This window comes from Triturus cristatus, chromosome 3_2, assembly GCF_964204655.1.
Source record: "Triturus cristatus chromosome 3_2, aTriCri1.1, whole genome shotgun sequence".
NCBI classification, from domain to species: domain Eukaryota; kingdom Metazoa; phylum Chordata; class Amphibia; order Caudata; family Salamandridae; genus Triturus; species Triturus cristatus.
Window position 1 is genome coordinate 153,819,867 of NC_140584.1, and position 13,198 is coordinate 153,833,064.

Sequence of the window (13,198 nt, forward strand, 5' to 3'; positions counted from 1 at the left end):
TACTGGGGGCCCTCGAGAAGATTAGGTGAGCTACTGCCCAGAATCACGTGGTACTGGGCTGATTGCCACCGCCGCAGAGAATCACCGCGCAGCGTGGTCAGCCGCCCTGGCCGCTAGCCACACTTCTCCCACCTACAGCAGCTGTGCGCTCTGATCTCCAAGTTAGCACAGAGCCGGGACCAATCTAACGGTCTTTTTGAGACCAGGAAAATGTATTAATTCCTGCCAAATTATTGAATTGCTTTGCAAAAGAAATACAATATTGAAATGTAGCAATGCAATATCAATTTCCATTTTGGTATTTTATTTTGTGGTATACCACGTGACTCTGAAAGCAACAGAGGATCTTTTTAGAAATCATCAGTTCACGTTTTGTAAGTTTCTTGGATGAGATAACTTGCAAAAGAGAGAAAGAGATCTCCTGATTTGTGTAGCAGAAAATTCATCAGATGATAACTGATGTCCCCAAGATGCTTCTGGCCTAAGAATATATGTCTTGTCAGCAATGCACATGCATTATCATTATATGGTCATGGGCCCAGGACTTGATCCTACCATTCCTGAACAACTGGCATTCATCTTGATTTAAAATGTATATCAAAATTGCATTCAGCTTCAGAATTATTCAAATTGCCTCTGCTTGAACGGAAAAAATGAGCACCACTCTTTGGCTAAGCTATTGTGACTACTGCTCTAAAACCTATTTATAGAATGGGTTTCAGAGGAGGAAACATCCTTCATCTATCTCGTGCTATAATTAGCTATTTGGTGTAAAATTCAACCTCCTAGGGAGTGTTCCAATGGTAATTCATCACGTAAATTGATTTCAGAATTTTTCAGAGGCTATTTTCAGAGTTCTCTGACTGGTAGCCCCCTTCCTCTATGTAGGTAGGGAGCTCCTTGGTGATTTAAGAACTATTTATTTTGTTCCTGCTCAGAATCCCTAACATTCCTATGTAGGATAAAGTTTTACAGAGAGAACAGTATTAAAAAGCACTACTAGCAGTATTCAGAATTAACACAATAATTATACATTTTTAAACAGTGGAATGCATAAACCTTAGACATATATTTTTCTGACAATATACTGGCTTGTGATAGAGACCTTCAACTGTCATCTAAGGGGGTTGAGATGCTCCTTTTTGGTGTTTTGTAAGATGAATCTGAAAGCAACATCAATACAGTTTTTAACAAGTGCAAAATGCAGCCCTGCCAAGTGCCACACATCACGAGTTACTCTAACGCATTTTGGCAAATCGATGGCATCCCGCAAGCGCCGGAGATTGTCACACAATAATGTTGAGCAGCGTGTTCACTCTCCGTATGCTGGCGCTGGTTGTTCCGGTTCCTGTACTGTCTCCTTTGTTTTATTTCTCAGCTGCGATAGTGTCAGTAACGCTGCTCAGGCTGGGCGAATGAGGGTGATAGTCCTCCGGGGTGGCTCCTCCATATGTGCGGAGGAGCTTGCCTTGGTTGGGGGCAGGCGGTCCTGCTCTAGGGCAGGGCAGGAGTGGCTTGCCCACTCTGAGGGCGCTGACTGTTTGGTCTGCCCGAGGGATCCTTGTCTTAACTGCCTAACTATTCACTGATTTCAAGGCTAGGACCCAACAAGATCTGCTCCAGCACATTAAAAGTGAAGAAAACAAGTCCTAAAAGGCTCCCTGCTGGTTGGCAGCGCTGGTATGCGAGACTGACAGTGGAGACTGTACAATATTTCCCAATTACCGTGTCTCTGCTTTGTCCCTCCCATCCATCACTTGGAACCTCTCTTCTTTTTATGACGTCCTGCTTGCTTTCTTCCTATTTTTCTTCCATTCACATTTTTCCCCACTTCCCTCTCCTCTTTTTCTGGCTGTTTGTCTCTCTTTGTTTTACTTAAAAAAAATCTTTCTCAAGTTGTTCGCTTACGCTCTTATACTCTCATTCTCTTTCTACCCCTTGTTATTCTGCCTCTAAGCACGCTTTTCTTTGTTTCACCTTCCCTGCCTCAAGGAGGGAAAAAAGCATAAATGCAGCAGGTGAAGTGGCACTGGATCTCAGAGGTGTGAAGGACTGCTGTTTTTGTCTTCATTCATTATTCAATAGGCAAGAGGAGGGATCCTTTCTCTTTCCTAACATTAGGGCCTATGGCAACCGTCCTACACCAATACAGTCTCCCTCTATAGAGCACCAACCACCCTAGCTCTCACTGTCACCCTCACTATCTGCTTGGCTCTCCATCACTTTTTCTTTGCTTCCTTTCCTTTGCTCTTTTTTCCTCTTCCATGTTCTCTCCCCATACCCCCTCCACTCACTTTTTTCTCCTTTTTGCTGTCATCATTTTCCTTACAAGCCCTACCTTTCCAGCCCTGACTCTGAATAAAGATCTAGTAGAAGTACCAAGCTAGAGATTTGGAAATGCCTGCAAAGCAAGCAAAGCCTCGCAGTGAGGGCACATTCCCCACCCCACCGTTTTTGAAGGTGCAACATATACCTGCACTAGCAGCAGACACACAATGGCTTTTGCTCTGTTCTGTCCTGAGTTTTCAAGGATGACAGAATAACATGTACTGAGGACCTTGAAATGGAGAGAATGCTGCCCCTACTTCAGGAATACTGTGGCTCTGCAGTAGTCTCTCTTCAGGTCTGTTAGCAGACAGTGTTCACGTGTTGGGGTTCCCAATCACCAGGGGATTAATGAGTCCTGTATACTGAAAAGGAAGGGGGGGGGGGTCATGTTACACTCATTAACTAGCAGAGTCCTCAACACTGACTCTCATGTATGTGGGATTATACCAGAACAGGTATTAACCTGCAACATACACCCTGACTGCAATTTGTTATCAAGTATCCTTTTCTGTTGCATTTTGGTATTGTAGTTTTTTTTCTTAAATAAAACAGAACTACGAGTACTAATTTCAAAGATAAAACGTCCCTGAGCATCTCAGTAGTTTTAAGTTCAACTTCTTGTGCTATAGTGTCACTCCTGAGGTATATACATTTCACACATTTAACACTGCAAACTTAGAATTGTCATACATGTACATGCTGAAAACTTGGCAGTTATGAAAATGGAGGTCAGCAACAAGGCATCAACAGCATTTCAAGCTCATGAAGCCTTCATATAACACTACATAACTCCAGAGAGTTCTACTTACAGCTTTGTAAGGGAGGTATCTCATGGTTCCAGACAAAGGTGTCCAGAGGGACATTAGATAACTAGGGATTCCTGACCATGGCAGCTCCCATGGCTGAAATGTAACTGGGGATTGTCCATTTTCAAAGGTGACATGTGGAAAAAATATGGTATCCCTTAACAACCTGGGTTGCATGGAGTTTGTGCTCTAGTGCATACATCAGAGTGGATCACACACATTATAGCCCATGGCACGAAAAACACCCAAGGAAAGTCTAAAGGGACTTATAAACAGTAATTACTTGCTCCTCATACACCATGCACTAGCCCAAACAGACGCTCAAGAAAAATCTGATATTACTAATTGGATATGGTTTGGGCACTTAAATCATACATCATCATTCAGAATGAATGTCAATCTGAAGTTTAGAGCTTGGTGATCACAATGCAGGTTAAGAGATCTAAAGAATCTAAGGTGAGACTCTACTCACTCATATCTAAATTAACTTAGAGCACCAGATCAACATCAAGATCTAAAAATACAGATGAGACTCTATTCACTCCTCATACAAAACAGGAGTCTGCAGCACTACTTTCTCTCCAAGTTCGAACTTCATTTCTAAAAGCATTAAAAAACATTGGCATTTTTAACAGCTGGGGACCTAGCATTTGAGCACCCTATGTTTGCTTACAAGCAGGAATTGAACAGAAAAGACCATTTTGGCCGTTCAGCCATACCATCTCCCAGACCAATTTGCACCATTACTGAGTGCTAGGCTCCCCTCCCCTATGAAAGGGCACTACAAATGCGAGCGATGTAGTCTGTTTTTTTTTGTTGCATTGAGTCAAAGAAATTTGTACATCAATATTTCACTACATCCTAAGGATTTGCATCAGCAGGCATACGAGTTGCATCAGTTGCAGGGTCATCATTACCCCTTTAATGTCACATTTTGTAGAGTTTGGACTTCCGGTGGCAGGTGATCAGCAACGTTCCCACCCCTGAGAGAGGAGGCAACATCAAATACTTATTAAACAAGAAGGAATTGAGTTGGATTCCTTGTTTGAACTCTATATGCACAGGTCTAACCATGAGGAAAATTGGACATCCTTGATTTAAAATAAACTTGTCTCATACAGAAACTATATTCTGCTCTCCCTGTTGCCACCACTGCCCTGGGCAGCTCCTTTCCTACGAGCCTACTCATTGCCAGCAGCAGTAAGCATAGCTTGTGCCAGCAGACCTCTAGTAGCAGCATACCTCCCCCCAGGCTTTATGCCCCTAGGCACCTCTTCCCGACTCAAGCACTGCCCTTTTCCTGTCCACACCTCCCTAGCACCGAACCCCCTCCCTGAGGCCTATTTAATGAAGGGCGCAGCGTGACCCTAATTGAGCAGGCCTCCTGCTCTCCCTACTGTCAACACTGCCCTCGGCCACTCTTGTCCTAGGACCCTGCCCATTGCCAGCAGCAGCCAGCAGACCCCATGCTAGCAATCCTCTGGTAGCAGGACTCTGTGCCTGCTACAAGCATACATCCTCCCAGGCTTCCTGCCCCTAGCCCCTCTTCCCATGTCCTCCTTTTCCCACCTACCGCACTGCCCTCTTCCCCCTCTGCCCCGCTCCCGCCTCCCAGTGGCCCTCCTTGAGACCTATGGAATGAAGGCCGCAGTGTGGACGTGCAGCGGGTGTGCACAGCAGGTGCACCCAAGGCAAGCCAATCTGCACCTGTCCACGTCTGGATCATGCCCAGCGCCAGGACCCCTGGTCCTCCCACCATCTGCCGCTACTCTACAGACAAGCTGCTGGCCCTCACAACCAGATGCTAGGACTACTGCTGCTGCAAGTCCTCCCCACCCTTCACCAAAGTACCTTTTGCCTGCCAGGGCTGCTGTTTCTGCTGCCTCACAGGACTGCCTAACCACACAGAACCCTACACCACTACCTCTGAGAAGACCAACAACAACCTGGACTCGTACACTGCATCCTGCTCAATGCACACTCCCTCAGCAAACTCTCCACGTAAATCTGGGACACCTTAACCACCCTCACCACAGATATCACCTTCATCACCGAAACATGGTTCAATCCCGCCTTAAACCCCCACATCTCCACCGCCACCCCCAAAGGATACAAGATGATACACTGGGACCTCACCAACAAGCACAGCAGAGGAATCACCATAATATTCAAGAAAGCCATCCAATGCTCTGCCACAAACGATGACCCAAAGCATTTCGTGGAGCACCTCAACTTCCTACTATACATCGATCCCAAAACAACCATAAGTGCACCCTCACGTACAAACCACCAGGACCCTGCCCACATTCTGCCACATCATCAGCAACATCATCGCCCCCTCACCATCGACTCCCTTCACTACGTTTTGCTAGTTAATCTCAACTTCCACCTAGACGACCTCAAGGACTCCAGCTCCACAACACTACTGGAGAACCTTTACAACATCGGACTCACACAACTAGTCCCTGAATCCACCCAGAGAGCCAGACACACCCTTGACACCATCTTCTTCTCCAGCGACAGAATCAAATTAACTCTCCTGGACTGACCACACAATCATCCATGCTACTATCTCAAAAGCCCAGTACACAACCACCAAGCACCAAAGTGCCACCCACTGCAGCTGGGTGTAAGTAACTGAGTGCAAATGGATACAGACTCTCAGCACCACACCACCCGACATGTCAGCCAAACTCGACTAGGCCATCCACAACTTCTCTGACTGAATCAGCAAATGCGCCGACAAATTTGCCCCCCACTTAAACCGTCAAAAAACAGCAAATCTCCAAGACAAGACAGATGGCACACCCTTGAGCTCAGAGCCACCAAGCGCAACTGTTTTCTACACGAGAAGCGATGGCACATCACTAAGGACACCTTCGACAGAGCTGCACACAAAACTGCGCTCAACAACTACCACTGGCACATCAAGGAGGCCAGAGAGCAGTCATCACCGGCTGCATCGACACCACAGCCAACCACACTAAGGATTTTTTCAAAATCATCAAGGAATTCTCCAACCCATCTGCCACAGAAAACACAGTATGTCCTTCCCAACAACTCTGCTACTCACTATTTGACTACTTTCACAGCAAGATTGCCAACATCTGCAACAACTTTAAACCCCAAACCACCTTGCTCAGCCTCGACACCAGCAAACTTCAGCCTAGCCATAACTACCTCCTGGTCCCAACTCACCTTCCAGAACACCAAGATCATTATGTTCTCCATCAACTCCGTGGCACCCATCGACCCCTGACCTCACCATCTCTTCAACCTTTGATCCAACGTAATCAGCCTTAAATTCACCAACGTCCTCAACATTTCCAGATGGAAGCACGCAAATATCAGACCCTTCCTAAAGCAGGCCTCACCCAATCCCAGCACCTCAACACAACATAACAAAGCCTTCAGGGAGCCCGAGGGGATTCAAATCCCCTCAGGCTCCCTGAAGTCTTTGTTCACAGCCAGATCTGTGAACAAAGACACATTGGAATGTTGGTGCTCCGGGCTTATACCAGCCATTATAAGCCCGGAGCGCTCCATTGTTTTCAATGGAGCTTCCAGCATTCCAATGTTCTAATATAGCCTTATAGCCCGCCGTAGCGGGCTATACTGGCTGTTAATGGCCCGCTGCAGTGTTAAAGGCCCGAGCCGAAGGCGAGGGACTTTAACAACAGCAGCGGGCCATTAACAGCGGTATAGCCCTGCTACGAAGGGCTATAAGGCTATTAGAACATTCTGCCACTAGAGCGCAGAATGTTCTACCAAAACAAAGCCCTTCAGGGAGCGCGAGGGGATTGAAATCCCCTCAGGCTCCCTGAAGTCTTTGTTCACAGCCAGAGCTGTGAACAAAGACAATCATTGGAACGTTGGAGCTCCGGGCTTATACCGGCCAGTATTAGCCCGGAGCGCACCATTGTCTTCAATGGAGCTGCCAACGTTCCAATGTTCTAATCAGGTTTACGAGCCAACCATAGCACTGAGCCTGCACTCATCACCACAACTGATGACATCAGAACCCTACTCAACCAAGGTAAACAGTGACTTTGATTCTCCTCCACCTGTCTGCAGCATTCGACAACATCGCCAACCACACACTCAACTTAGGCATTCAACAACACACCGTCAATTGGATCATCTAATTTCTCTCAGGACTCGCCCAGAGAATCCGTCTACCTCCTTTCAACTCTGCCCCAAAGGACATCATATGTGGCGTGCCCCAAAGGATTATACCGCAGCCTCACTCTGTTCAACATATACATGAGCCATCTCACGGACATCGTCAGATCCCATGGACTCAACATCATCTCCTATGTCGATGGCACTGAGCTCGTCTTCTCGCTCACCAAGAGCCCCTCTAACACCAAAACCAACCTCCCTAACACCATGATCAACATAGCCAACTGCATGAGAAACAGATGCCTCAAACTAAACTCTGACAAAACTGTGGTACTGATCTTCAGAAGAACACCTCCCCCTGGGAGAACTCAGACCCACACCCACACCGACTGACCACACTTGCATCCTCAGCATAATTTTGGATGGCCCACTGACCATGAAACAAAAAGTCAACACAGTCGTCTCTTCCTGCTTCCACACTCTCCACATGCTCTGCAGAATTTTCCGATGGGTCCCAGTAAACACCAGAAAAATCATCGCACAAGCCCTTGTCACCATCTGCCTCGATTACGGCAACACGCTCTACACTGGTATCTCCACTCAACTCCTCAGAAGACTCCAGACAATACAGAACACAGCAGCCAAAAATTATCCTGGACCTCCCAAGCATACCCACATTTCTCCTCACATCAGAAACCTCCAGTGGCTCCCTGTCCAGACAAGATGCCAGTTCAAGACACCCACACATGCCTACAAAGCCCTCCACAAACAAAGATCTTCTACATCAGCCACCAGCTTAACTTCCATCTTCACTTGAGACACCTGAGCTCCACTTCACTCACCCTTGTCTGCTGCATCCATCGCACCCACAGTTGGGGCCCACACATTTTCCTACATCGCTGGCAAAGCCTGGAATTACCTCCCCTACATCTCCGAATGGCACTCTGCCTAGCAATCTTCAGAAAGCAACTCAAGACCTGGCTTTTTGATGCAGACAGTGCAACCTCAGCGTCAAGATACCACTATGAGTGATAGTGCTGCACTTTAGAAATGATTGATTGATGATATAGACTCTCAAATATTGTTGCTCTTGCCTTTTTGATTCTTTTCACAATGTGCATATGTTTTTTATTGTATTGTCTCTCACTTTTTGTTGTACTTTCTCAAGTTTTTTGTTGTAAGTGTAATCACGCTGGTTTATTTTGGGTTTGTCAATGTCTTTTAAAACATTCCAAAATGGCACCCACTGCTCCCCCATTTTCTCTCCCAGGGTCTAGTCAATCTTCTTCTTTTTTTATAGAGTTTTATATAGCGCGAACTTGACCCGAATCGGGTATCAGAGCACTTTACATAACACCAATCTTCAGTTTCTTCATTTCAGTTCTTGGTCATCCCTCTCTTTCTATCACCTACATTAACTGGCATGCTGTCCTCTCACACTCCCCCTTGAGAACTAATTGTCCCAAACAGACTCCATGATGCCAGTCAGTGCTACCAGCGCATCTCTCTTTTTTGGGCTGATTCAAGCTCAGTGAAAGAATCTGGCACTTAAGACCCAAGCCCATGAATGCATTCCACTTTGGGCTCATAGGTGCCCCTCATGGGTATTCAGCATATTTCCAGCTCAGGTCAGTGCTTCTCATACTCCTCAAACAGTATTACCCATTATGAGGGTTTTAAGAATCTCCTCTTTCCATTTCTTTTAAATAGGCCATCCCCGGCCACCCTGTCCTTGAGGCTTGTCACCAGGGATCACATCCTTTAGCAACTGCATTACCTCTCATAATGTAAGTATGTTCTAACGAATATTGCCTATGCCTTGAACTGGCTCACTTTTCTTTTTCTTACCTTCACTCTGATCACCTTTTCTCTATTACTGCCGCAGCTCTCTCTCTCTGGTTTGTTGTATCACCCTGAGTCCTGTGTATGATCCTTCCATTTTTATTGAGATTGAAACTCTGTTGACTTTAAAAACGTGAACCCTATATGAATGTTAGAAACTCACTGTAAGGGGGATGCCCTGTTCTTGTGTTTGCTGATATACTTGTTGATCACGATTTATCACTTGAGTGTACCACCTCAAAAGTGTGCATGTTTGTTTTGCACCAATATTCACTGCACCACTATGTGTCTTGAAACTGTTTTTCAAGAACTTCTTTGAACAAATTATATTCGCTATTTTGTTCTTTGCATTTAAAGTATTGTTACAGAGTGTTTTTTTTACATCTTGATTTGTTAATGACATTGTTGTCAGAGTAGTGGGGGAGGCACACCTGTTTCTGTGTTCATGTTTGAAAACTATCAATTTTAATAAACACCTCTCTATGCAGCAATATAATCTGATGTACCAAAGTTAAGCACTTCACATATTAAAAAGATATAATTTTTAGAATGTTAAAGGGATTTAGCATATTTTTACATATTTAGAGCACAATGTCTTTAAAATGAAGGTGATCCTGACAGTAAGTGGTACAGGAACCTACTTTGATTGTTTTCCTTTACTTAAGTTGGCATGTAAATAAATCCTGTCAGTGCTAAGCCAAGTAAGCAGCACCCCAGGGGCCCACATGTAAAAGCCAGGAGTGGGTCTGAGGCAGCCGGTCTCAACTGGTGGATGGGTGCAGGGGGTGGCTGCCCTGCACCGTGTAGGAGACGGTCTACAGGGGACAACACGGACATGTATTGTATCCTGAAATGAAAATGCTGCACCATCAGTCCATTAATACACTTCAAAGATGGCAAGAAGTTCGGCGATAACTACACACAGTATGTTTCGAGAGAGAAAACATGCCCGCCAGACCAGCCTATGTCCCTCGCCCTCTTCGGACCCTGAGATGGACCAGAGCAGGGCACTCTCCAAACAATGGGTTCATCAGTCCCACACCAATTCCTGCTTCCCTTTCAGTTTGCTGCCGGTGGATTGTCAGCTGCACATCTTCTTGTTTCTCTCGGAAGTAGAGAAATGCATGGCTGCACTCGTCTGTACGAACTGCGCCAAACTCATGCAGACGCCCCGGCTCTGGAGAGTGGCAGACTTCATGAGGCTGGGCGCCTTCCAGTCTGCCATGGATGGCGTCCTCGTCTCTTTTCTGGAGTTTGAGAAATGGAAGGAGTGGGTCTACCAGTATGTTTTCCATCTGACTTTGCGTTCTGCCAGCCTGCTTGTCCTCTGGGCTAGCTTCGACCTTGGGGACCAGAAGACTAGATGGACCGATTTCCTTCTGCAGTTCCTCGAGGGTATTCACTGCAGCGAGTTGCAAGAGCTGGAGCTCAACTGGACCTTAACACATCTGGAGCCTGTGGATTTTTACCCGTCGTCGGGCAGTGTTGCCCAGATTTCCCTCGCCAAGTCCGACCAGTACATGAGCTCTCAGACCCTGTTTGAGAAATTGACCAGCAGTGCCCCCAAGCTGAGCAAGATAAAGCTGCCTTTTGATTGGTCAGAACACTCTGTTTCTTTGCTGACTCATTTCCACCAGGTACACACCCTGGAACTGAACTACTTCTGGGTTTTTAAGGGAGGCTCCCCTGAAACCATGCAGGGCCTCACAAAATCATTGCCCAACCTCAAAACCTTGATTCTTCAGGTGCTAGTGCCAGTGAAGGACCTTGGTTTGTCCTACCTTCTGGAATCTAAGTTTTTGGAATACTTGGATGTTTCTCAGAGCCGTGGCCTGGTTTTTAGCTGCCTAGACCTACCCTCTCTAAGGAGTTGAAGGTCAAAAAGACAATCCGGGGAATAATCCTGAGCCGACAGACAGAACTGGCTCTACAGAGTCAATGGTGCTGCTTGTACGACTTGATGAAGAGCGGGACTCCAAACCTCCAAATGCCCACCGATTGCTGCCGCACTGGCGGGAAAGAGGCTATCCTGGTTTAAGCAAGGTTTTAATGCAGTCCTGCTTTTGCATACAGCATTCTGACACTTGATTACTATAGAAATAAAAGGTTGAGGGGGAAGAGCCAGGGATTCGACAGAGGACATTATCTAGAGTGCCTTAAAACCATTACCCTTTAATGAACTTTAAGTTGTACTTATATCGAACATTGGAGGAAAAACTTGGGCCATGAAATAAACAGCATGAACTGAAAAAAAAAAAAGTAAAGGCCAGGAGGGCTTCAAGGGACTCATCTTAATACATTGAGTATCCCAGGTCTAAACCATGATTTAATTAAGAGCATGAGGTCAAAGTCCGATCATTGTGCAAATGTGAGGCTGTGTGGAGATTCCAATTTCAAGCTGTACATCTGTACAATTGCCCATAAAACCAATGCACATTCTAAAGAATGTCTATAACAACATATAAAAATCATCCAGATTTTTAACAGATTTTAAAAAGCGACCCAATGACAAAATTGTATAGTAGATAACAAATCAATCAATCAATCAATAAAAGCTCTATTAGAAGCACATACAATAAATTGCACAATGTTTTCATGATCAGAGGCTGAATGACAAAAAGAGCTAACTACAAATGTATTCAAATATGTTACAAAATGTCATTTTCAAATATTTTTTCTGCATTTAATTACATTTTTAAAAAGAATGCTATTGACCACATAAAATGTTATTTGTCTAGAAAATGCAATAAAAAAATGCAGGACAACATTGTCCAGTCCCAACAACCTTAAAATAGGTAAAATCCACCTCCTTCTTTGTGTTTCATAAAATTTACAGAATAAAAGTATGTGTATTGTCGATTGTTGAGACATAGTGTCGCATAGGCAGTTACTCAGTGTTTTAGACTGATCATTTGTATCAGGAAAACTTACTAATCGATGGAAAATCCCAAGTCTAAAACGGGTCAGTACAAATCTATCATGTTCACCTGGAGTAATTTTAAGGTGTGTCTGAATACCGTAAGAAGTCAGTATTATTTGGTTGGACTGTACCGATGGTCTTAATATTTCTACACAAAATCTGTTTGCCTCCAGATTCATCATACAATAGCTTTTAAAATCCCTTCTGTTAACAGAAATTATGGAGCCAGGGTCTTCATAATGTTCCGGGTGTCCAAGATCATTCATAAAATCTTTTATGTATTTTAGCCATGGGACATTAAATGCCCGCTGTAGCTTGAGACTGTCTTTTATAGTCTCATGATTAAAAGTAGAGGACTGGTTGGATTTTTATTAAGTCCAAAATGTACGGTATCCCCAGTTCTGAATAACATATATAAGTAGAGGTGCTGCCTGGAACAGCCAGCAAGAATCTTAAAAAGGCGTTCTCAACCAGCTGTATGGGGTTAGAATAACTGTAGCCCCACACACCTGCATCATCTAGGGCAGAGGTAACACAGTTTGCCTGATATATATGTAACAACTCAACAGGGGGTTTTCTACCCAATTTTCTTGCAAAATTAGTTAGGGGCAGTGGCTTTCATGAATAATAGCTTCTTAGCTTTAACTGCCTGGGACCATGTCCCCTTCTGGTCAAATAGAATACCTAGATATCGGAATGTCTTGGTGAATTCCACCTTTTTATAATCCATGTATACATCCCTGCATTTTGAGCTAGCTCTCTCCCCCACTTCATAGTAAAGGTTTTTGAAGTGTTGACTCTAAGCCCCAGATTTTTCTTGTTCCCTATGTAATTTTTCAGCACCCTTTGGAGCCCCAATTGTGTTCGGGCCATCATCACTGCATCATCACCATACAGAAGGGATGGTATTGGGTGGTTATTGACTTGCGGCAGGTTCTGGCTCTGATCCACCAAGCCTTGGCCCAAACCATTGGTGTAAAGTGTGAATAACAAAAGGTGCCAGGAGGGCACAGCCCTGTCTTACCCTCCTCTCTACGTTAAACGATGTTGTGCATTTGCCCCTCACCGCATAGCAGACTCTTGCTTTCGTGTCGCTGTAAAGCTGTCTCAGGAAGTGTACAAGTGGAGCTTCCATCCCCATGTCAACTAGTATATTCCATAGTTTGCTGTGTACCACGCA

At 45.1% G+C, this 13,198-nt stretch overlaps 1 pseudogene; it reads left to right on the plus strand.

Annotated features, from left to right (window-relative positions):
- The first annotated feature begins 9,991 nt into the window (after positions 1-9,991).
- Positions 9,992-11,195, plus strand: LOC146856927 (uncharacterized; annotated as a pseudogene).
- Positions 11,196-13,198: the final 2,003 nt, after the last annotated feature.